We start from the raw sequence: 26,477 nt of genomic DNA, 5'->3' as shown, positions 1-26,477 counted from the left end.
CAATTACCGAAGTTGTAAAGGTGTTGCGTCTTTCCCAATCACATATTACGAAGGAAGAGATTAAGAAGAAAATGAATATTCTACGCACACCATAGAAGCGGGACCGCAATAAAATAAAGATATCGAAGCTCTCTGCTTCTTCCATGGACGATGTGTACACTACGTTCCCACGCTGTGATGTTTTAATGAAAATTGTTTAGATTTTCTTTGGTGCTGTATATCTTGCTCCCAGACCCAACCATTCACTGGATCAGCGTCATCTGTCTTCTTTATACATAGTGCAAGGAACGCTTTGTCTGCATTGGTAGCCATTCCCAGTAGTGTCACTATACTTTTCTAGAACGATTGATGATCAAGAATGAGGTTAAATTTGACGAACTTTGCAGGTACATCTGGGCGTTTGTTGACAAAACCACGTGTAGGAAACAGCGCATTTGACAACCAAACTTGATAGTTAACAGGAGCCTTAATTAAAGTTCAAATGTTCGAGGACCTCGTCAAGTAGTTCCGAAGAATGGAAAGTCGTGTGTGTTGATGGCCAGTAATCTGAACAAATGTGGAACGCAGTTTTTGTGTGATGTCATTATAACTAATGTATCTAAAAGCTTGCGTAGGTATCACTCATCTGAAAGGGCGCACGTCACGGTGACAGGCAGGGTATTCCCGGAGGCGACCGTGACCGCCGCGGAGGCGCCCCTGATACGGCAGAGGCGGATCTGCCCTCAGGGCCGTGGGGGGGGGGGAGGGGGGGAAGGGCTGACCCAGAAAGCTGCGGCCGCGGCCGCTCACCCGCGCCGCCACGGCACTCCTCCGGAGACAGCACAACGGCGCCGCGCACCGCTGACGTCTTCCACGGATGTGACTGAGCAGCTGCGCCACCCCGCCTCTGTCACCGGTACTGTGCGCGCCGCTGCTCGGGAGTACAGTTACCACGTCAAAGAGCGCCGCATCTCCTTCCAGTTTGGAGCGACCGCCACAACTCGCCTGCTGTGTGGCCGTTAGCTGCGACTTACTCCAGTATACAGAAGTAAGGTAATGACGGCTTTTTAGGAATATACGCGAAGAGCTTGCTAATTTTCAGAATGAATTTTTCAGTCAGCAGAGGGATGTGCACTGATGCGAAACTTACTGGCAAGATCAAAATTACATTGTCGCATTGCCAATAGACTTGTATTTTGGATTAATGACAGCATCGGTGGTAAAAATTGAAATCGTTTATCTTATAGATCGATTTCGCTCACTGTGCGACCATCTTCAGTATTAAAATTACAAAAGACTTTTAGCACTGAAGATGGTCGCACAGTGACCGAAATTGACCGGTAAAATAAACGATTTTAAACTTTACGACCGATGCTACCATTTGTCCAATATATATTGTCAAACTTATCTGCCGGACCAGGACTACAACACGGGACATTTGCTTTTCGCGTGTAAGTGCTCTATCAACTGAGTTACCGAAGTACGTCACGCAGCGGAACTTTGACCAGTACCTCATCTCCTACTCTCCATATTTCACAGAGGTTCTCCTGCGAAACTTGCAACATTAGCTCTCGTGGAAGGAAGGATATTGTGGAGACATATTGCTAGTCCTGCAGATTTCGCAGGAGAACTGCTGTGAACTTCGGAAGGTAGGAGGTGAGGTACTGGCGGAAGTTAAGCTGTGAGGACGGATCATGGATCGAGGGTAGCTCAGTTGGTAGAGCACTTAACCAAGAAACGTAAAGGTCACTAGTTCTAGTCCGAGTCCGGCACATGCTTTTAATCTGCCAGGACAGACCACCTTCATAGCTGTCGACAAGTGCTATTCCTCTTATCGGCATTGCGGTGTTTTCATTCAGGCGAAAGGATAAAAGAACAGAATCGTTCTCTTTTATCTCTGTTTGAAACGACGGAAACCTGTCTGCTCTTTTGATTGATTTTTCATTAGTATTCCAGTATATTTTAAGACATTGTGAAAACAGGTTTGTATATTATAGCCCGATATGACTTTAAGAGACTTTTTCTCGTCATTGTCGTTGTTGCTGTGATCTTTAGTCTGAAGACTGATTTTACATAGCTCTCTTCGCTAGTATTTACTGTACTAGCCTCTTCATCTCTACATAACTACTGAAACCCACATACATTTGAATCTGCTTACTGTATTCATACCTTGCCCACCCTCCCCAATATACATTTCCCTCTCTTTCTTCCTTTACCAAATCGATGATTCCTTGATGCCTCAAGATGTGTCCTGACATCCGATCCCTACCTTTAATCAAGTGGCGGCACGAATTTCTTTTTTCCTAGATCTTCTCGTTAGTTATTCGAACCAAGTACCTAATTTGTAACATTCCTCTGCAGGACCACATTTCATAACCTTTGTTCTTTTCGTGTCTGAACTGCTTATCGTCCAAATTTCATTTCAGTAAACGACCACGCCCCACTTGAGAAAGACTTCTTTTAAATCTGTAGTCGATATCACCAAATTTCTCTTTTTCGGAAGTGCTTTTCTTGCTATTGCCACTCGGTGTGTTACACCCCCTCTACTTCGGCCATCATCAGTTATTTTGTTGCCCAAATAGCAAAACTCATCAACTACTCGTTTGTATCTCATTCCCAAATCCAACACCTTCGCCATAGTCTAATTTAATTCTGCTACATTCCATTTCTAATGTTTTATTTTTGTTGATGTACATCTTGTAACCTCTTTTCAGGACACAGTCCATTCCGTTCAGCTGCTCTTCTAAGCCCTTTACGCTCCGTCACAGAATTACAAAAAAATGGTTCAAATGGCTCTGAGCGCTATGGGACTTAACTTCTGAGGTCATCAGTCCCCCCCCCCCCCCCCCCCAAGAACAGAATTACAATGTCATCGGCAAACCTCAGAGTTTTCATTTCTTCTCTCTGAACCTCAGCTCCCTCTCCAAATTTCTCCCTAGTTTCCTTACTACATGCCCAGCATGAAGATTAAATAACATCGGACATAGTCCATAGCTCTGTCTCACTGTCTTCTGAAACATGGCTTGGCTTTCATGTACTTCGACACTTATAAGGGCAGCTTGGTTACTGTTCAAGTTCCAAATAATCATTTTTCCCTTTATTATAACTTTTTCTCCCTTAATTTTACCCTGCTAGCTTCAGAAGTTCATAGAATGTAATGGAGCACTGTCAAGAGCTTTCGCTATATTTACTATGGCTATAAACGTAGATTTGCCTTTTTTAACCTCTCTCCTAAGGTAAGTCACAACTTCAGTACTGCTTCATCGTTACTGTCGTCTCATTAGCTTGAAACGGAACGAATAGACATGTACTTCGCGCCATCAATATATTACACACTTTATGTATGAGACGGTTGCTTTCCTGCACTCTGTGGTTTTGATGTAGTTTGTCTGTAGTGTTGCTCTACGTACACGTTGTTATGGATCGACACTTGAGGATGATTCCTTGTTTGATCGAAACTGGTCGTACAGTTATTGTGCACATCATGACTATTCACAAATGCAATAAACACTGTAACAGGTCACAATGCTATCGTTGATTTCAGACGTGGGCTCTTCTTCAGATTGAGACATACATGTCTTGTGCACCTAACGTATTTTTTCCTCATGGAGACAAACGGTGCATCTTCTAAAACAATACCACAGCTCGTCTTATGAGCTTGTGGCCTGTTCAGTGTGCGAAGTAACAGTGGATGCATTCGTTTCCTTTTATGTTTCTTTTAAACTTTGGAAACCAATGTTTTGTTCTTCCTTGAGTTTTTAGTACCATTCCACGGTATTTTAAGGCACTATGTAACATATTTTGCATTTTGTTGCTAGATGTGATTTGACTACACTTTACCTCGTCGTCGCTGTCGTGTAATTACTGAGTGATTCTGAAAAAATAGAAATAAAGTACGCAGTACGTCACAATTCCGTCTAATGAATCGTTCGTTTCAGATTTGAGCTGAACCTCAAACGGCTCACCCTTTCTTGTGCCAATTGCGTACTTTACATGGAGAGAAATCGTGCGTTTCCTAAAACAATACAGAAATCCTTAATTTTACTATGTTTCATGGAATTCCTTGAGATCTGTGACAGTATTATGAAACTTCAACACTTTTTCAGTTTCAGTCACGTCCATTATCTAATATTTATTGCCATGACGCGTTTCGGCAGCATGCTATCATCGCCAGGTACCTGTTACAAGAGATGTTTAAGTAACAGTAATTGTTGCAGCTGAAGCATAATTAACAATAAGGCGACTGATGATAGCGAAATGCTGCCGAAACGCATGCTGTCAGTAAATGTTGGAAAATACCCTTTACTAAGTCTGCGAAAATATTGTTTTATAGATACAAAAAGCATTCCCAACTCCACGATGACTTGCGGACAGTCTCAGAAGGAAATTCCGAAAAAGAAATGTATGTCGCTATCTGAAAATCGGTACAGCGAAACTAAATATCAGTAAATTCACAGTGACAACTATTGAACTATATGAAATAAAATTGTCATAATTTCTGAACGGTTTGCGTTAGGACGTTTAAACTGCATGGTTGGCCGCGGGGTTTGATGGGAATTAGTAAGCGCATGCGCATTAGCGACGAAGCCCACTTTCATTTGGATGGGTTGCATTTCGCGATCGAGAACTCTCTTCACCCTCAAGCGCGACTACGTAGTGTGCAATGTCCAGTCACGGAATAATCGGTGCGATATTCCTTGATGGCACGATGACTACTGATCGGTACGTGAAGGTCTTGAAATATGATTTCATCCCCATTATCCAAAGTGATACTGATTCGGACAAGAAGGAGCTCAACCCTGTCGAAGCAGGAGAGTGTTTGATCTATTGGAGGAGCACTTTGGTGACCACATTCTGGGTCTGAGGTGCCCAGAGGCCGTTGGCACGGGCCTCGATTGGCCGCCATATTCTCCGGGTCTGAACATATGCGACTTCTTTTTGTGGAGCTGTATTGAAGACAAGGTGTACAGCAATAACTCTAAAACTATTGCTGAGCTGAAAACACTCAAGTCATCGAACGCATCAATGTTCCGACACTCCAGCAGGTGTTGTAGAATCTCGCTATTCGTCTGCGCCACGTCATCGCCAGTGATTGCAGGCACATCGAATATGTCATAACCTAAATCTGAATATCAGTAGTGATGTTTACGTGTTGAATAAAGTGTGTGAACGCCGCAGTTTGCAACTAATTTATATTCTTTTCATCTAGTTCAATAATTGTCACCCGGTAATTATTTTATTTAACAAAATTCGTATTGCTTGCCATTTTACTGTTATCATTATAATTGAAAAGAGCTGTGGAGTTCTCCAGTCATCATGGATGAAAAGCTTAAAAGAACACATTCCTTTTTCATCTCACGAACATTCACCACTTCCAACATACTGTTTTCCAGATGTTCAAATGTGTGTCAATTCCTAAGCGACCAAACTGCTTCGGTCATCGGTCCCTAGACTTACACACTACTTACACTAACTTAAACTAATTTATGCTAAGTACAACACACACACCCATGCCCGAGGGAGGACTCGAACCTACGACGGGTGGGGCCGCGCAGTCCGTGACATGGCGCAATGAGCGGCCACTCCACGCGGCAACTGCTTTCCGTTCGTATTTCTGCGGTGTTACCGAATTACTGAACGAAACATCTCAACGTTGAGTATAAATAAGTAAAGAACCAGTCGTCTTCAAAACGCCACGGATAGTGCTATCAATAACTATGTCCTCAGCTATGTCTGATTTCCCATGCCACATTTCTGCGTGTACCAATATAAGTGTACCTAAGCCCGCTTACTGCTGAATGCATGTTTGTGGTTGAAAAATTAAACGAACATGATGGAGGTAGCTCGTATTGTGTCACTCGAAAGTTTGGATCTAGTTATTCAGCTGAGGGCCGTTTATCTTTGTGCGTCCTATACTTCGTAAATTATTGAATATACTCATGGCATAGTCTCATCCTTACTAGATACATATCCAGTAACCAGCTCTAGATTTTCCTCGATGTTCTAATACAATACCTTTTGGTAGGCATTTAGTACCACTCTGGAAGAATATTTCAAGATGGCGCATTGGGCGACACAGTAAGTGGTTCAAACAGTGGACTAGTTTTCTGATTAAATGAATTTCAGGTACCCTTCCAGCCAGAGTGATTTTGATTTTCCGTCGTTTCCCTAAATACCCTCAAGAGAATGTCGGAATTTACTGTTTCTTTTCTCCATTTTCTTTCATTTCCTGAAAGAATAATTCGCAGGGAAAATTTGAACGAGTCGTACTTCATGTCCGCTATACAGTTACTCATTGGGTCCAAGTACTTTTTTGGTGATAAACGTAAATTAATATCAAACGAACAGTAGGGACTCTCTAAACATGCTCTATATTCGTTAAAGTGTCCGAATGAGTTAAATATCATGTTTAGGTGTAAGGTGAATGACATCCTATTCGCCAACACATCGAAAATTGTAAACTCTCACCAGAGCTGCCGGATGTCTAGTCGTTTCTGACTTGCCATTACCGGAGAGAGATGTGGCTCATATTTATGTGAATTAATCATAATGAGTATGTAAGGATGATTTTCCTATTCTGGGTATATCCCTCTCTCCTATGTATACGAGTGAGCCGAAGCATTATAAACACCACCCATCACGAGATTAATGTAACCTTGTGACGTCGTTGGCACGTGACATGGTAAGAAAAGTATATAAGTAAAACAGACACAAAAGAGGGATCGTTAGAGAGACAATATGGGTCGCAAATGGGGAAAACAACTGACATTAGCGATTTTGACAAAGAGGTCCGTTGCATGGGAGCAAGCATCTAGAATGCGGCGAAGATGATTGGCCGTATGCATGCTACTCGTTAGAAACTGTGGAAAGTATTTGAATAATGATAACAAAACCAGCGGCTGTATTTGAATCTTCGTTTTTTATTCTTTTCAATACAAGTTACCAGATGTTGTCATCTTCAGGTCCCAAGCATAATGTGCCATCCACAACCGTTTTCATATGCAGCGAACGGAATCGTATGCAGTGGGCCACAATTAACTGGATTGCGTACCTCCCGTGGCAACAATAAGCCCACCATGGTCAGACGACACTCAGAGTTGTTATTGTTGCCACAGAAGGTACACAATCCAGTTAATTTTGGGCTGCTGCATACGATTCCCTTCACTGCATATGAAAACGGTTGTGGATGGCACATTATGCTTGGGACCTGAAGATGGCAACATTTGGTATCGAAACTGGTAACATGTTTTGAAAAGCATAAAAAACGAAGATTCAAATACAGCCACTGGTTTTGTTATCATTATTCAGGTAATTCGTATCCGGCTGCAGTCCCACTTACCTTGATGGATTACCAGGAACTATATGGAAAGTGGTTGAAGAACGCTGAAACCGCGAATAAGAGGCAAGGTGTCGGACATCCACGCATAGTCACAGAACGTGGAACTCCCTCGAGCTGCATGTTGCTCGCTATGTAAAGTAGGATAGGCAACGTTCTGAAGCAGGGTGGTAGAATATGGACGTAGAGTACAAAGCTAGTTCAGGCACGAGTGTTTCGGAGCACACCGTTCAGGGCATATGCTGAACGTGTGGCTCCACATTAGACGACACCTATTTGTTCGCATGTTAATTACGTTTGGGTGAGTACCGAATTACCGAGATGGTTCCGTGAATAATTAGAAACGCGAGGTGTGAATGGATGAATCCAGTCTTGTTGCGCCAGGTTGATGGTGCGGAAACACCGTTATCCAGGCGAACGGATGTTTGAGACATACAAGCCGGCGTGGGCAGTATTATGCTATTGTGTACTTTCATCTGGACTGCCACGGGATCGCTACTGGAAATCAAAATGCTATGATAGGTGCGGACTACGTGAACATTATTGTGGATCTTCTGCATACCTTCATGCCTGGTGCCTTCTCTGGCGTCACAAGGCCATAATCGTAAGACAGTTGTTTGAGCAGGGTGACAGTGACCTCGCTTTGATATCTTGGCAAGAAATTCGCTGATTTGAACTCGACGGAAACCATTTGGAAAACGACTGATCGCTAGCTCCATGTCCACGGACTACCAACCTATGATTCATTTTATGACACAAATAACAAACTGAAAAAAAAAAGAAAAAAAAACTTTACTTTATGTAGCTCAGTTACGGAAGAGGAACTGTAACACTTCCAGGGGGAACGCCAGATATTGCTTCTGCTTTACTCAATGACTTTCCGTCAGTTACTGCAAATTGTGGCCTGTCTGAGAGGAAATTACGAATCCCTTTGGCAATAGAACTCTTAAGCCGCTAGAAAAGAGAAGTTCAAACTTAACTGAATCCATCCTGACAAGCGAAAATATTTTTTCCTTTTTTTTTTTTTTTTTTAAAGGAAGGACAGAAAGAAAAGCCTTAACTGCAGATAAATGAAGAGTATTCAGTGGTTTCGAAATCCGGATTTTATGTATCGAATTATTAAAATAACTTTTGATGTAACACAAATTCAGTCAGTGGAATGCCATCAGTCCATGCATTCGTCGAATATGCTGGCAACGAAACAGGTGATAAAATCATGAATTCAGCAGCTACTTTCGAACGTCGAGGACGAAACCGAATCTGCTCTGGCCACTCGGAAGAAGAAAGGCGCTGGATGTGACGGAATATATGCTAGATTCTGCAGAGAATATGAGAAAGAATTGACCGCACTTCTGGGAATCTTATCGCAAGCTGCTGGTGCAAGGAAGTGACTGGACAATGTCGCAGGAGAGATGCGCAGAACTGTATCGTTACGTGACTGATACGTATACATTGTAGAACTATGGAACAAATTTTGGTGTCACAAATGATGTCTCTTGAGCGGACCGAAGAACTTCTCTGTAAGAAACAACAGCGTTTCAGGAAGCACTAGTGGTCCAAAATCCAACTTTCTCTGAACGTTCGTGAGATCCGGAAGCTTGCAGATTACGAGGCTCAGGTACACTATGTGATCAAAAGTATCCGGACACCTGGCTGAAAATGACTTACAAGTCCGTGGCGCCCTCCATCGGTAATGCTGGAATCCAATATGCTGTTGGCCCATCCTTAGCCTCGATGACACATTCCACTCTCGTAGGCATACGTTCAGTCAGGTGCTGAAATGTTTCTTTGGGAATGGCAGCCCGTTCTTAACGGAGGAGAGGTATCTATATCCGTCGGTGAGGCCTGGCACGGATTCGGCGTTCCAAAACAACCCACTGGATTCGAATGAGGACTCTGTGCAGGTCATTCCATTACAGGGATGTTATCGTCGTGTAACCACTCCGCCACAGGCCGTGTTATGAACAGGTGCTCCATCGTGTTGAAAGGTGCAATCGCCATCCCCGGACTGCTCTTCAACAGTGGGAAGGAATAAGGTGCTTAAGTCATCAATGTAGGCCTGTGCTGTGATAGTGCCACGCAAAACAACAAAGGGTGCAAGCCCCTCCCATGAAAAACACGATCACACCACAGCACTACAGCCTCCGAATTTAGCTGATGGCACTACACACGCTAGCAGATGTCGTTCACCGGGTATTCACCATACCCACGCCTTGCCATCGGATCGCCACATAGTGTACAGTGATTCGTCACTCCACATAATGTTTTTCCGTTGTTCAGTCGTTCAGTGCTAACGCTCCTTACACCAAGCGAGGGGTCGTTTGTCATTTACTGGCGTAATGTGTGGCTTATGAGAAGCTGCTCGACCATGAATTCCAAGTTTTCTCACCTCCCTCCTAACTATCATAGTACTTGCAGTGGACTCTGACGCAGTCTGGAATTCCTGTGTGATGGTTTGGATAGATGTCTGCTTATTACACATTACGACCCTCTTAAACTGTCGGCGGTCTCTGTCAGTCAACAGACTAATTGAACCTGTACGTTTTTGTGCTGTACGTGTCTCTTCTCGTATTCACTTCACTCTCACATCGGAAACAGTGGACCTAGGGAAGTTTAGGAGTTCGGCAATCTCGCGTACAGACGTATGACACAAGTGACACCCAATCACCTGACCACGTTCGAAGTCTGTGAGTTCCGCGGAGCGCTCCATTCTGCTCTCTCACGATGTCTAATGACTACTGAGATCGCTGATATGAAGTACCTGGCAGTAGATGGCAGCACAATGCACCTAATATGAAAAACGTATGTTTTTGGGGGTGTCTCATAGTGTATATGCCATGTCTCCTCATTTACAGGTAGCCTTTGACAAAGGCCTGTACCTGTCTCTTTCCTAGCACCCATGTCGTCTTACAGGATCCGTCATTTCATGATATGACAACTCTGTTTTAGCTTCATGGCCAGATGCGACTTCCGTCGCCACAGCCATCAGTTGTCCTAACGGAAAGAAGCCGATTGCGCGAATTTGCATATGAAGTATATATGCTCTATTCTGTGTTATCGTATGGTATCTGTTTGTATATCGTATTCTGCTGGACATCAAAACTGTGATAATAGGTATGCGGGTGCATGGTTTGTTTGTAGATGGTTTGGCGCTATACAAAATTGCTTCCTTCAGCTGCAGTTACGGTTGTAACCCGATTGGGAATGGAGTCATGCTTATAGTGGATGACAAGTTAAAGTTTATCAATATCCGAGATTGCAGGGTGGTGGAGCGTCTGACTGTCGGAAACCTATGATCAGATGTTTCCAATTGGTGAGGGATCTAATGGACTCGCTGGCGAGGAAACAGTCGAATACCCTCCGTGTCGGGCTCGGTCAGGACAATACGGGCGACCTGTCTCGCCTTATCTTGTTGAAACATCAATCATGGAGATTTAGAAGAAAGGGATTCGTAATTTCCTCTCAGACAGGCCACAATTTTCAGTAACGGACGGAAAGTCATAGAGTAAAGCAGAAGCAATATCTGGCGTTCTCCCAGGAAATGGTTCCTCTGCCTCACCTGAGCTACATAAGGGATTCAGGAGGCAATCTGAGTAGCAGTCTTAGTTTTTTTTGCAGATGGTGCTGTCATTTACCGTCTATAAAGTCATCGTATGATTGAAACAAATTGCAAAACAATTACATAAAATATCTGTATGATGAGAAAAGTGGTAACTGCCTCTAAACAATGAAAAGTGTGAAGTCGTCCTCATGAGCACCAAAAGGAATCTGTCAATCTCCGGTTACACGATCAGTCAAACAAATATAAAGGGTGTAAATTCAGATAAATAGTTAGGGATTACAATTACGAATAATTTTGGTTGGAACGATAACGAGGATAATGTCGGGAGTACAGCAAACCAAAAACTATTTATTGGCAGAACACTGAGAAATGCAATATGTCTCCTAAAGAGACTGCACACTTCGCTTGTGCCTCCTCTTCTGGAGTATTGTTGTGCGGTGTGGGAGCTACATTAGATAGGATCGACGGAGACCATCGAAGAAGTTCAAAGAAGGGAAGCTCATTTTGTACTATCGCGAAATAGGGGAGAGAGCTCTACGAATATGATACGCGAATTGAAGTGATAATCCTCAAAACAAAGGCGGTTTTCGTCGCGGCAGGCTCTTCTCATGAACTTTGTCGCCAAGTTTTTCTTCAGAGTGTGAAAATTTTTTGTTGCGCCCACCTATATAGGAAGGAATGATCTCCATAATAAAATAAGATAGATCAGAGCTCGCGCGGGAAGATTGAAGTTTTCGTTTTTCCCGGGCGTTGTTCGAGAGTGGAACGATAGAGAAATAGCTCAAGGTGGTACGATGAACCTTCTGCGAGACACTAAATTGTGAATTGTGGAGTAATCGTGTGGATGTACACATAGATATAGATAGGGAATTAACCGTAACACGTCAAGAACGCTGCTGTGCAAATTATCAGCTATGAGAACCAGAGATGTTTTCGTTGCGCACCCAACGGCACCCAATATCAATGGCATCTCGCCAAGCGCTTGCCCCACTTGACGGAGACAAATGCCACCTCGCAACGCTCATTGTGCTCGGCCGCTTCCACAAGTCCATGGGAATGCTGTATGCACAGCCACAACTCGTCTGGAAAGACGGCATGGCGCCTCTCTACTGTCCACTGCTGTCGTTGGGCGTATCATCATCGGCGCTCCTCTCTCTGCACTGCCTTAAGAGAAGCCGAGAGTCCGTGTAGCTCCAGACATAGTCTCAATGTCCTTGTGGATACTTTTTTGCTGTAAACAAGCCCCCATATCCCCAAAGTAAGTGATATGGTTGTACGGCCAGCATGGCCGATCAAGATGTATGTCTACCTCTCGTGCGCTAGTCGCGTGCGTCCGTTGAGGTTCTGCATGCTGTCCAGTACGGCCTTCTTGGTCCCATCGATTCTATACTCGAATGATCCCGAAAACTGCAAGCAACAATATCGCGGAGCGATAAACCGCTATCTCGGTAAGTCATGATCCTGCCGCAGTCGAATTCTGACATGTGTGGTAGACGTTCTTAAAAAGACCTTCTCACAAACACACACATTCAAATATCATATCTAAACGAGAAATCCGCTGTATGCGTTAACCCAATCTACTTCTTGTGCTTGGGCTGAAATACTGAAATAATCAACATTTGCATGTCTAAGCATATGGTACGGTTCAAGCCAATTTGCTTGCAATTTTTTTTCTTTGAGTTATCAGGCTTCTGACTGGTTTGATGCGGCCCGCCACGAATTCCTCTCCCATGCCAGACTTGCAATCTACGTCCTCATTTATCTGCAGAATATATTCCAGTCTCTGTCCTCGTATACAGTTTTTACGCTCTAGAACTCCCTCTAGTACGATGGAAGTTATTCCCTGATGTCTTAATAGATGCCCTATCATACTGTCTCTCCTTCTTGTCAGTGTTTTCCTTATATTCCATTCCTCACCTATTCTGCGGAGCACCTCGTCATTCCCTACCTTACCAGTACACTTAAGTTTCAATATTCTAATGTAGCACCAACTCTCAAATACTTCGATTCTCTCCTGCTCCGGTTTTCCCACAGTCCGTGTCTCACTAATATGCAGTGATGTACTCCTAACGTACATTCTCAGGAATTTCTTCCTCAAATTGAGGCCTATGTTTGTTACTAGTAGACTTGTCGTGGCCAGGAATGCTTTTTTCGTCTGTTCAAAAAATGGCTCTGAGCACTATGGGACTCAACTGCTGAGGTCATTAGTCCCCTAGAACTTAGAACTAGTTAAACCTAACTAACCTAAGAACATCACAAACATCCATGCCCGAGGCAGGATTCGAACCTGCGACCGGAGCGGTCTTGCGGTTCCAGACTGCAGCGCCTTTAACCGCACGGCCACTTCGGCCGGCTTTTTCGTCTGTGCTAGTCTGCTTTTAAGTCCTCTTTATTCCGTCTACCATCGATTATTTTGCTGCCTAGATAGCAGAATTCCTTAACTTCATTTACTTCGCGATCACCAATCCTGATGTTAAGTCTCTCACTGGTCTCATTTCTACTACTTCCCATTACTATCGTCTTTCTTCGATTTACTCTCAGTCCATATACTGTACTCATCAGGCTGTTAATTACATTCAGCGTGTCCAGTAAGTCTTTTTCATTTTCACTACTGAGTATGGCAATCTCACCAGTGAGTCTTATCACTTATATCCTTTCACCTTGAGTTTTAGATCCTTTCACCTTGAGTTTTAGTTCTATTCTTGACACTTTCTTCTATTTCCGTCATTGCTGCTTATGTGTATAGGCTGAACAGTGAGGCGAAAGAGCACATCCCTGTCTTACACCCTCTTTAATACGAGCACTTTGTTCTTGGTCTTTCACTACTATTTGTCTTTATTGTCCATGGGTCAGAGTAGGTTAGTGCTAAGGAAGGAAGATAAGAAAATTGGGGTTTAATGTCTCGTTGACATCGAGTAACGTCTTGAGGATGAGGAAGGGACCATCTGGGCATTTGCCTGGAGCGATTTTAGGAAACCGTGATAAACCTAAATCTGTATGGCCGGACTCGGATTTGAACCATCGTCCTCCCGAATACGAGTACATTGTGCTACTCACTGTACAAACACGCTCTGCGGGCTAGCGCGTACGGTATACTATTAAGTGGTGATAGAAATTTGTGAAGGTTTTTCCGTTCTGACACGAACGAAGTCTGATATTGTACCATTTTACAAACATAATCTGTTTTCCGGAATTAATGTCCACCGATAGCCCCCGGCCCTCAGGAGCGGATACATCAAGTGCTCTGTTAGTGTGGTTCCAAAATATTAATCTCCTATCTGTCCGTCTGATCCTTCAAATGTCCCCTTTGTCGATTTTTGAGTGAGGCAATTCTAACAATATTTTATCGATCTCCGAGACCGGATTCATTCTGCATATGAGGCGTACTGTACACCATTATTCGAAACAGTTAACAGCAACTGAAGGAAGTGTAATAAAACCTAAACACTACCTTTGTAGTTACCTGAATGAAGACGATTAGGTAACGAAGCAGTTACCACGGAATAATGGCCAATATTCTACTCCTCGAGTGTAACCTGTCCCTCCAGGTTGCAAGGAACTGCACTTTCCAACACTGATTCCGTGAGCGGCTGCACGCAAACAGTTTCTCCAAACATTTTTCTTCCCATTCCGTTGTTATACTCCTACACAGTTTCGGACGATAACGGACGCTCTACTTCGCACACGGCAGTGACGTCTGCTCAAAGCGGATGTTTATGAAGAACACAATAAAAATATCTCCTGTCAGACTTTCTCTGACAATTCTCGACGCACGCCGGTACAATGGTAACAGCAGGACTGTGTGAGCCGTAAACTGTAGTTTTCCATTCTCGAAGATCTTTGGCTGAAAAGCAGTATGTCAGCAGAATCATGCGGCTCATTCATTCATTTATTTAGGTTTTCATTCCATCCGTTTGCTATTTGAAGCGGAAACTAGTATTGTCTTCACAGCGAAACTTAATACCAGGACGTCTGTAGTTACCTTTCGAAAAGAGATGCTTGCTTGAATACCGTATTGCCGAAGAGTAAGCAGTAGAAAAGGTACCTTCATACAAAATATCACATGTCGGAAAATATTGAAAGCTGGTTGAGACAAGTCGCCAACTCAGTAGTGATTGCGGCCTACCTAAGTCAGGCAAGGATGGGGACCAACCCCTTCATCTCTGAGTAGCACTTGCACTCAAAGTAATGAATTATTCGTTGTATATATTTTAATCTCTGTCTTCCTCTGCCTTTTTCGCTCTCTACAACTCTCTGTATAGTACCAAGGAAGTTGTTCCCTGACGTCTTAATGCATGTGCGATCACCCTGTTTGTTTTACTTGTCAGTTTACTATGTATGGTCATTTGCTCACCGATTCTGTTCAGACCCTACTCATTTCTTATCTTATCAGTCCACCTAATTTTCAACTCTCGTCTGTAGAATCACATCTCAAATGCTTCGATTTCCACAGTCCATGATTCACTACCACACGATATTCAGCTGCAAACGCACAGTAAACTTCTTTTGGCCAGGAGCATCCTTTTTTTCCTGCGCTAGTGCTTTGTATGCGCTCCTTGCTCCGTCCGTCATGCGTTATTTTTCTTGAAAAGTAGCAGAACTCATTCCCTTCATCTATTTCATGGTCACAATTTTTCATATTAAGAGTGTCGCTAATCTCATTTCTGCTACTGCTCATTAATTTTGTCTTTTTTCGGTTAACTCTCAGTCCATATTACGTTTCCATTAGCCTGTTTTGTTTATTCAATAACTTCTTCAATTCTTATTAACTTTCACCAAGAACAGAAACGTGGTCAGTGAATCTGATCATTGATGCCATTTCACCCTGAATTCTAATCCCACTTCTGAAACTGGCTTTATTTCCGTCATTGCTTCTTCAGTGTATAGATTGAACAGTAGGGGTGAATGATTGCATCACTGTCTTACCCCTTTCTAAATGCTAGCAATTCGTTCTTGGTCTTCCACTTTTAAAAATTTTATTTCTAATTTTTTACTGTATGGAGTTATTTAAATGACCATTGTCCCGACACTCAACTGTGTTGAATCAAAACGCTCCCAAATACTTCTGCACCACTGTGTCCGATGTATCGAGTGTGAGAAAACCACAGATTCGAAAACTGAAGCATTACAGTGCAGGCCCAGCGATACGTTAGGTCCCCGGGAAGCGTAGACAACAACGTGCTCGAAGTAAGTTCAAGACCAGACACTGGGTCTACCTTGCGACAGTAAAATGCTTTGCATGTTAACGGTGCACCAGGACTCTCTGACTGAACGCACTAGTCTCTCTGTTGGAGATATTTTCTTTGTTTCAATGAAGACCGAGTCAATTCAGATTTCTCCTTTAACGTATCGTTATGCAGTAGGGGCTACATCTCATAGACAAGAGGAACAACAGATAGTTCCAGCCCTTCGTTTGTGTGTTGTAGTTCCTATTCTTTGCTGGTCACATTTTCTTTTTCTCAAGTTACTGAATACGTCCACACCGGCTCACCGTGAGTTCTGGCAGTATATTTCTCCCATACTCGTTGCAACACACATGGAACCAGAACTATTTCATCCACATCTCATTTATAATCCTTTCAATTCTTTCAAAGATTATGGAGCTGATTGCCACACTCATTAATGCAGCTTTACACACGTAGAACAAAATTTACATAAAGGTGAGCGGGTGATGTTCATTATTAGTGGATTCTGCTACCGACGAGATATTTCTGCTGTAAAGCAACAAGATAGATCCTAATATCGTCCGTTAGGGTGAATAGAAGACGGCTTGTTCTGTCCGTATTCTTTTTCAGTTTCCAACTGCTTGCAGTGAGAATGTTTTTCTGTACTACAAATTTGTAAATTCGTTCAAATGGATCAAATGGCTCTGAGAATATTGGGGCTTAACTGCTGAGGTCATCAGTCCCATAGGACTTAGAACTGCTTAAACCTAACTAACCTAAGGACATCACACACATCCATGCCCGAGGCAGGATTTTAACCTACGACCGTAGCGGTCGCGCGGCTCCAGACTGTATCGCCTAGAACCACTCGGTCATTCTGGCTGGCTGTAAATTCGTTTCCACATGATCTTACCAATACATTTTGAGCGTTGATAACAATGATTTGGGTTAGTAATTCTTTACCATGTCATCTTCCATTGTATGAAGAGTCAAAACTTCGCTTTTGAGGCAAGGTTCATTAAAATGGTTCAAATGGCTCTGAGCACTATGGGACTCAACATCTTAGGTCATAAGTCCCCTAGAACTTAGAACTACTTAAACCTAACCAACCTAAGGACGTCACACACACCCATGCCCGAGGCAGGATTCCAACCTGCGACCGTAGCAGTCTCGCGGTTCCGGACTGCAGCGCCAGAACCGCACGGCCACCGCGGCCGGCAAGGTTCATTACAGAAGTGACTTAATATACAAGTGGTGTACAAATATATCGAAACACTACAAACAGAGCACTTAACCAGACATGGTGCCATTTACTTGAATGTCTGCATGAGCGGACGTTGATGACGATACCAGCCATTCGAAATTAACTAGAAATAAATTAGCTGAATACGAATAACTTGGCCTCAGTGATGTTGGGTACAAACTTACCGTGAGATGGATCTGACCAGCAACAGTGGTCACATAATCCTTCGCAATAATGCGACCTTGCAGAGTAATCGTATGGCTCCTGGAATTCCATGATATGGTTACCCAAATCATCACCGAACACCCGCCATGTTTCAGTACTGGGACGTAAACTCCTCCAGAAGTTGGAAACGGTGTAAAACAAGACTCAGCCGAGCACACTGCATTCTTCCGCTGCGCCGCAGTCCACGTTTCATAGCTTCGGCACGTTTTCATGTTACGGGCGTTTGCATCACTGACGAGCGGTTGTGTGGTTCCAGCTCGCCGGACAGCTCCCTGCTTCTGTAGCTACCTTCGTGTTGTTTAGGTGCTGACTCGGTTCGCGAGTGACATCGCTTTCTGCAGTGACTTCTGCAGCTGTCATCCTCGTATTTTTTGTCACAGTCCTCTTCAATGAAGGTCTGTCACGACCACTAAAAGCACACCCGTCCGGGCTGTGATTTAGCGGACGATGTTTTTCCGCATTTCTTGTGTAAGTGCCCCCTGAAACACCAAACAGTTCGGCTTCCTTGTTAACGGAAGCACCCACCACATGAGCGTCAACAATTTGCGCAAGTTCGAATTCACTTAGCTCCGACACAATACACTTATTACTATACAGAACACAGTTCTGACGGCTGACAGTTGCAACGTATTGAGACCGTTACACAAGTGCTGTTAGTAGTGGAATACAACAGCTCAACTTGTAGGCTTGGCTATAACCTGCATTTGTGTTCAAGTATGCAGTTATCGTAGAGTTTCCATTTCTGTGTCCAACTCCTGTAAGTTCACGTGAAGCAACATGTCATTAATTTACTGAAGATTTCACAGTATACACTCGAACTTGACAACCGACGATATTAAAATCTTGCTGTGGGAATGTGGAATAAAGAAGAAATTGATCGATCCTGCTTTATAAAGTGTGCATCATTTAAGGAACTGTTCAATTCTAAATTATAATCTACTTAAAAAAAGCGGATATTAAACGTCTTTGTAACCTTGGTGCCATTTGTAGCCTGCTAAAGAAAAGAAGTTAGGTCGCAGGTTCCAAACCTGCCTCGGGAATGGATGTGTGTGGTGTCCTTAGGTTAGTTAGGTTTAAGTAGTTCTAAGTCTAGGGGACTGATGACTCAGATGTTAAGTCCCATAGTGCTCAGAGCCATTTGAACCATTTGACATAGAAGTAATTTTGTGTGAAAGTGTGACGTGGTAATTATTACTCATATTATTCAGAGTGATTCCTTGATGATGTTACAAATTTTCAGGGATGATGAGGAAAGGTAAATGCATCAATCTGAGGTAAGGGACCCTAGGACAGAAACGACCGAATTGAAAAGTATAAGCGAAAATCTATTCAAGTTTGGGCTCAGTATCGCGCAGTGCTCAAACTAAGGTCGCCAACTTACGAACCCTGAACATGGTGTACAGAATACCTGCTGAATACTCCCCAGTACCCTCAGAAAAATTCCCTTGTTGACGAACTAGCAGTGGCTCACGTAACTTGGAGTGAGATGGACCAAAAGCTCCAAGTCTACTGTACGGCAATGACGAATTCTATTTGTCTGTGCAAGTTTCATAAGCTACCCACTGGCAACAGTTGTTTAAAATAGCGTCTCGTTTTGAAAGATGCAATCGCCATTCCCGAATTGCTCTTCGACAGTGGGAAGCAAGAAGGTGCTTAAAACATCAATGTAGGCCTATGCAGTGATAGTCCCACACAAAACAATAAGGGGTAGCCTACTCCATGAAAAATACGACCACACCATAACACCACCTCCTCCGAATTTTACTGTTGACACTACACACGTTGGCAGATCACGTTCACCGGGCAGTTGCGATATGCATACCCTGCCATCGGATCGCCACATTGTGTACCGTGATTCGTCACTCTACACAACATTTTTCCACTGTTCAATCGACCAATGTTTAGGCTCCTTACACCAAGCGAGGGGTCGTTTGGCATTTACCGGCTTGATGTGTGGCTTATGAGCAGCCGCTCGACCATGATATCCAAGTTGTATCAGCTCCCGCCTAACTGTCATAGTACATGCAGTGGATCCTGATGCAGTTTGGAATTCCTGTGTGATGGGCCTGATAGATGTCTGCCTATTACACTTTACTACTGTCTTCAACTCTCGGCGGTCTGTGTCAGTCAACAGACGGGGTCGGCCTGTACGCTTTTGTGCTGTGCATGTCCTTTCACATTTACACTTCACTATCACATAGGAATCAGTGGACGTACGGATGCTTACGAGTGTGGAAATCTCGCGTACAGACGTATGACACAAGTGACACCCAAACACCTGACCACGTTCCAAGTCCATGAGTTCCGCGGAGCACCTCATTCTACTCTCTCACGAAGTCGAATGACTACTGAGGTCCCTGATATGGAGTACCTGGCAGTAGGTGGCAGCACAATGCACCTTATATGAAATACGTATATTTTTGGGGGTGTCCTGATACTTTTGATCACATAGTGTGTGTCACATATTTTGATACTTGGCCGGCCGCGGTGACCACCGAGCGGTTCTAGGCGCTTCAGTCCGGAACCGTGCGACTGCTACGGTCGCAGGTTCGAATCCTGCCTCGGGCATGGATGTGTGTGATGTCCTTAGGTTAGTTAGGTTTAAATAGTTTTAAGTTCTAGGGGACTGATGACCTCAGATGTTAAGTCCCGTAGTGCTCAGAGCTATTTGAAACATTTGATATTCGCAAAGTCAGTCACTGAAACCTATATGGTACTTACACTTGATCTGGAATCATGAAATCTGGCAAGAAGAAAGGTATCGTAGCACATGTAAAGGAAAGGAATCAGAATATTGTTTATCTGCAATTTTCTCAAACGAAAATAATGTTTCTTTCGTTGTTTGTTCAAATGGCTCTGAGCACTATGGGACTTAACATCTATGGTCATCAGTCCCCTAGAACTTAGAACTACTTAAACCTAACTAACCTAAGGACAGCACACAACACCCAGCCATCACGAGGCAGAGAAAATCCCTGACCCCGCCGGGAATCGAACCCGGGAACCCGGGCGTGAGAAGCGAGAACGCTACCGCACGACCACGAGATGCGGGCTTGTTGTTTGTTGTCCGACTTCAGAACTTGAAAGTGAAACATTCTCGACAGTGTTACAATCCCAAGGATCGATATCGTGCCAGTATCACTGTTGATAACATGCAATAATCGTCGAGATCCTCCATTTCTGGATAGACGAACTGTCTGTTTACATAATTGAGTTTGTACGGAATCCTCAGTGTGTCAGTCTTAATCGCACCTGGCTAATTATTCTTTTTTCATCACTTTTCCTCTGTTTACGCCGGCCAGTAGTTATGGATTTTACCATTTGGTAGTACTGGTGGAAGAGGCATCTGGTCTTAGAGGCATTGAGGCATTTTACTGTAAAACTGGAGCAGTCCCCTCGAAGATTTCGTGCAGGATGATTCCTCCGAACGGCATAAAGAACCGTTGTGTACCTCTTGAGTGGACACGAACACAGCCGTTAAGAGAGAGGGGGAGAGAGAGAGAGAGAGCACTGGGGCACAAAAGAAGCCAGTCACGTGTTGCGGAGCGCGGTCAGTGAGTCGCTCTGTCACGGCCAATGCCGCGGCGGCGGCCTCGCTACTCTAGTCGCACACTTCCGCGAACCTTTCGCGCCTCTCCAGACGGCGGGCATTCTGCTGCGGGCGCGCCGACCTCGAAACCGGTTGACGACCTCCTCGCTGACCTCCCTGCCTGCTGTGCTGCTACCGACACGGCACCTGTCTGTGCTCGACGTGTGCTGCAGCTGTTTACAACCCGCAATTTGCACACCACGTTCGCCTTTGTGAAGAATCGTCTCCTACACTTAGGGTATCGCGCCACAGTCGATAAAAATGGAACCCTTCCACAATCACTTTGTTGTCCGTCTGTCTGTCTGTCCAACTGTTAACGAGTTGACCTATCAGTTTGAAAATTACATCACACACTAAGGCCTATGGGACCTTGCCGGTGTAAAAAATCGAAGTTTCTATGTCAGTGCATTCATAACACAGGCAATTTACGTCACTTATTTTGATATTCGCAAACTCACTCATCAAAACTATACAGTATTTCCTGTTGATCTACACTCATGAAATTTGGCAAGAAATGAGGTTTACAGTACAAGCAACAGAAAAAATTCGAAAATTGCTAATTTGTCGTTACATCAAACGAAAAAAAAATATTTTTTGTCTTTTGTTATTCAACGTCACATATGGCATTAAAACATTCTCGAAAATCTTGGAATCTTTGGAACCGACATCTTGCTAGTATCAATGTCGATAAGAGCAAAAATAGCCGAGGTCCTAGATTTCCGGAATGGATGGACTGTCTGCATACAAAATTGTCTCCTTTTGTTATTCATTTCTACGATAGCAAATTTTAACCCATATGAGTTGTGTATAGGCTGCATAAGGAACGACAGAACACCACAGCAGGGTAATAATTTAATTGTTCAAGCTGCTAGTGTCTCTGGCGACTGGTTGGTGAGGACACTTTAAGGTTACGTCAGCAATAACGATGTTGCTAATTGCTCTAAAGCAAAGAGACGCAGTGCTCGTACAAGTCTCCTGCCAATTTTGGCCTCACCTATCCATCGTAAAGTTTTCCATGAGAATGAAAAATTTTCTACCAGTGACGGTGCAAATTACAGTAACGGAAGGTCTGGTCGGAAGGCAACAGTAAGCAGAGAAGTGTAGTTAGGATAAGGATGGTGCAGCGCCAAGAAGAAAGTTCGTTTGAGAGTCGGAAGCCAGTTAATATACACATGGATTGTTTACTCACCAAGAAGCAAGAAGACGTTATATTAAATTTATTTTGAAGGCGAGAATGCCGTCCGGAGAGACGGGTGCAATTTCGGTTTAAATGTAAAGAGCGAGAAGTTTCAATTGCGTACTAAGGAAGAGAATGTGGAAAGGACCACTGGAGGGTCACATTTGGGATTTGTCAGGAGTACACCACTTTGTGACAATAGCTCAACAATGTTTCCTGTCGAAAACGTTGAAAAGTGGGAACTTTAGGGGGAAAACCTCCCTTACTTAACATTTCTAACATAAACTTTTCCTACTGAGCCAGACAGTTTTCTTTACATACGAACTGCATACGAATTTACACAGAATTTGTAGAGTACATTAAATTTCATATGTGTTGTTGTGATCTTCAGTCCTGAGACTGGTTTGATGCAGCTCTCCATGCTACCCTATCCTGTGCAAGTTTCTTCATCTCGCAGTACCTACTACAACCTACATCCTTCTGAATCTGCTTAGTGTAATCATCTCTTGGTCTCCCTCTACGATTTTTACCCTCCACGCTGCCCTCCAATCCTACATTTGTGATCCCTTGCTGCCTCAGAACATGTCCTACCAACCGGTCCCCTCTTCTTGTCGAGTTGTGCCACAAACTCCCCTTCTCCCCAATTCTATTCAATACCTCCTCATTAGTTATGTGATCTACCCATCTAATCTTCAGCATTCTTCTGTAGCACCACATTTCGAAAGCCTCTATTCTCTTCCTGTCCAAACTATTTATTGTCCATGTTTCACTTCCATACATGGGTACACTCCATACAAAAACTTACAGAAACGACTTCCTGACACTTAAATCTATACTCGATGTTATCAAATTTCTCTTCATCAGAAACGCTTTCCTTGCCATTGCCAGTCTACATTTTATATCTTCTCTACTTCGACCATCATCAGTTATTTTGCTCCCCAAATAGCAAAACTCCTTTACTACTTTAAGTGTCTCATTTCCTAATCTAATTCCCTCAGCATCACCCGACTTAATTCGACTACATTCCATTATCCCCGTTTTGCTTTTGTTTGTTTTCATCTTATATCCTCCTTTCAAGACACTGTCCATTCCGTTCAACTGCTCTTCCAAGTCCTTAGCTGTCTTTGACAGAATTACAATGTCATCGGCGAACCTCAAAGTTTTTATTTCTTCTCCATGGATTTTAATACCTAGTCCGAATTTTTCTTTTGTTTCCTTTACTGCTTGCTCAATATACAGATTGACTAACATTGGGGAGAGGCTACAACCCTGTCTCACTCCCTTCCCAACCACTGCTTCCCTTTCATGCCCCTCGAGTATTATAACTGCCATCTGGTTTCTGTACAAATTGTAAATAGCCTTTCGCTCCCTGTATTTTACCCCTGCCACCTTTAGAATTTGAAAGAGAGTATTCCAGTCAACATTGTCAAAAGCTTTCTCTAAGTCTACAAATGCTAGAAACGTAGGTTTGCCTTTCCTTAATCTTTCTTCTAAGATAAGTCGTAAGGTCAGTATTGCCTCACGTGTTCCAATATTTCTAAGGAATCCAAACTGATCTTCCCCGAGGTCGGCTTCTACCAGTTTTTCCATTCGTCTGTAAGGAATTCGCGTTAGTATTTTGCAGCTGTGACTTATTAAACTGATTGTTCGGTAATTTTCACATCTGTCAACACCTGCTTTCTTTGGGATTGAAATTATTATATTCTTCTTGAAGTCTGAGGGTACTTCGCCTGTCTCATACATCTTGCTCACCAGATGGTAGAGTTTTGTCAGGACTGGCTCTCCCAAGGCCGTCAGTAGTTCTAATGGAATGTTGTCTACTTCCGGGGCCTTGTTTCGGCTCAGGTCTTTCAGTGCTCTGTGAAACTCTTCACGCTGTATCGTATCTCCCATTTCATCTACATTCTCTTCCATTTCTATAATATTGTCCTCAAGTACATCTGCTTTCTCTTCTTTGGTTAGAACTGGGTTTACATCTGAGCTCTTGATATTCATACAAGTGGTTCTCTTTTCTCCAAAGGTCTCTTTAATGTTCCTGTAGGCAGTATCTATCTTACCCCTAGTGAGATAAGCCTCTACATCCTTACATTTGTCCTCTAGCCATCCCTGCTTAGCCATTATGCACTTCATGTCGATCTCATTTTTGAGACATTTGTACTCCTTTTTGCGTGCTTCATTTACTGCGTTTTTATGTTTCCTCCTTTCATCAATTAAATTCAATATTTCTTCTGTTACCCAAGGTTTTCTACTAGCCCTCGTCTTTTTACCTACTTGATCCTCTGCTGCCTTCACTACTTCATCCCTTAGAGCTACCCATTCTTCTTCTACTGCACTTCTTTCCCCCACTGCTGTCAATTGTTCACTTATGCTCCCCCTTAAACTCTGCACAACCTCTGGTTTAGTCAGTTTATCCAGGTCCCATCTCCTTAAATTCCCACCTTTTTGCAGTTTCTTCAATTTTAATCTGCAGTTCATAACCAATAGATTGTGGTCAGAGTCCACATATGCCCCTGGAAATGTCTTACAATTTAAAACCTGGTTCCTAAATCTCTGTCTTACCATTACATAATCTATCTGATACCTTTTAGTATCTCCGTGATTCTTCCATGTATACAACTTTCTTTTATGATTCTTGAACCAAGTGTTAGCTATGATTAAGTTATGCTCTGTGCAAAATTCTACCAGACGGCTTCCTCTTTCATTTCTTACCCCCAATCCAGATTCACATACTATGTTTCCTTCTCTCCATTTTCCTACACTCGAATTCCAGTCACCCATGACTATTAAATTTTCGTCTCCCTTCACTATCTGAATAATTTATTTTATCTCATCATACATTTCATCAATTTCTTCATCATCTGCAGAGCTAGTTGGCATATAAACTTGTACTACTGTAGTAGGCGTGGGCTTCGTGTCTATCTTGGCCACAATAATGCGTTCATTATGCTGTTTGTAGTAGCTTACCCGCACTCCTATTTTTTATTCATTATTAAACCTATTCCTGCATTACCCCTATTTGATTTTGTATTTATAACCCTGTATTCACTTGACCAAAAATCTTGTTCCTCCTGCCACCAAACTTCACTAATTCACACTATATCTAACTTTAACCTATCCATTTCCCTTTTTAAATTTTCTAACCTACCTATGGGATCTGACATTCCACGCTCCGATCCGTAGAACGCCAGTTTTCTTTCTCCTGATAACAGCGTCCTCTTGCGTAGTCCCCGCCCGGAGATCCGAATGGGGGACTATTTTACCTCCGGAATATTTTACCCAAGAGGACGCCATCATCATTTAACCATACAGTAAAGCTGCATGCCCTCGGGAAAAATTACGCCTGTAGTTTCCCCTTGCTTTCAGCCGTTTGTAGTACCAGCACAGCAAGGCCGTTTTGGTTATTGTTACAAGGACAGATCAGTCAATCATCCAGACTGTTGCCCCTTCAACTACTGAAAAGGCTGCTGCCTCTCTTCAGGAACCACACGTTTGTCTGGCCTCTCAAGAGATACCCCTCCGTTGTGGTTACACATACGGTACGGCCATCTTGTATCGCTGAGGCACGCAAGCCTCCCCACCAGCGGCAAGGTCCATGGTTCATGGGGGGAAATTTCATATACACTTAGATATGAAATAAAAATGTATTTCATATACACTTACATATAAAATAAAAATATATTTAGACAGTTATCATTACTTAAGTCATGTATTATTGAAAAACGTATAGAGAAAATATTCGTATCAAATTTACCAATGTTGTGAGGCACACCACAAGGGGAAGTTCAATATGTCCATACACACATGTTTATTGTAGCTACACTAAGTGATCAAAAGTATGCGGTCATCTGGCTGAAAATGACTTACAAGGTCGCGGCTCCCTCCATCGGTAATTCTGGGAGTTAGTATAGTGTTGGCCCACCCTCTTCCACTCTCGCAGGCGTACATTCAATCTGGTGCTGGAATGTTTCTTGGGATATGGCAGCCCATTCCTCACGGATTGCTGCACTGAGAACACGTATCGTTGTCGGTCGGTGAGGCGTGGTCCGGAGTCGGCGTTCCAAAACATCCCAAAGGTGTTCCACAGGATTCACGTCATATGAGCAGTCGCTCGACCTCCCGCCTAACTGTCATAGTACTTGCAGTGGATCCTGATGCAGTTTGGAATTCCTGTGTGATGCTTCGGATAGATGTCTGCCTATTA

General features: G+C 43.3%; 1 protein-coding gene across 1 annotated transcript in view; it reads left to right on the top strand.

The window, feature by feature from the left end:
* The first annotated feature begins 925 nt into the window (after window positions 1–925).
* LOC126237640 (apolipoprotein D-like) overlaps window positions 926–26,477 on the top strand; it is a 48,707-nt gene continuing 23,155 nt past the window's right edge. The window contains exon 1 of the mRNA XM_049947739.1: window positions 926–1,032. The gene's annotated coding sequence lies outside the window, so the exon portion shown is untranslated. The remainder of the gene's footprint in view (window positions 1,033–26,477) is intronic.

The sequence above is a fragment of the Schistocerca nitens genome, chromosome 1, assembly GCF_023898315.1.
Source record: "Schistocerca nitens isolate TAMUIC-IGC-003100 chromosome 1, iqSchNite1.1, whole genome shotgun sequence".
In the NCBI taxonomy this organism is placed as follows: domain Eukaryota; kingdom Metazoa; phylum Arthropoda; class Insecta; order Orthoptera; family Acrididae; genus Schistocerca; species Schistocerca nitens.
Note: the sequence above shows the minus strand (reverse complement) of the source record. Positions and strands in the feature narration are given on the sequence as shown.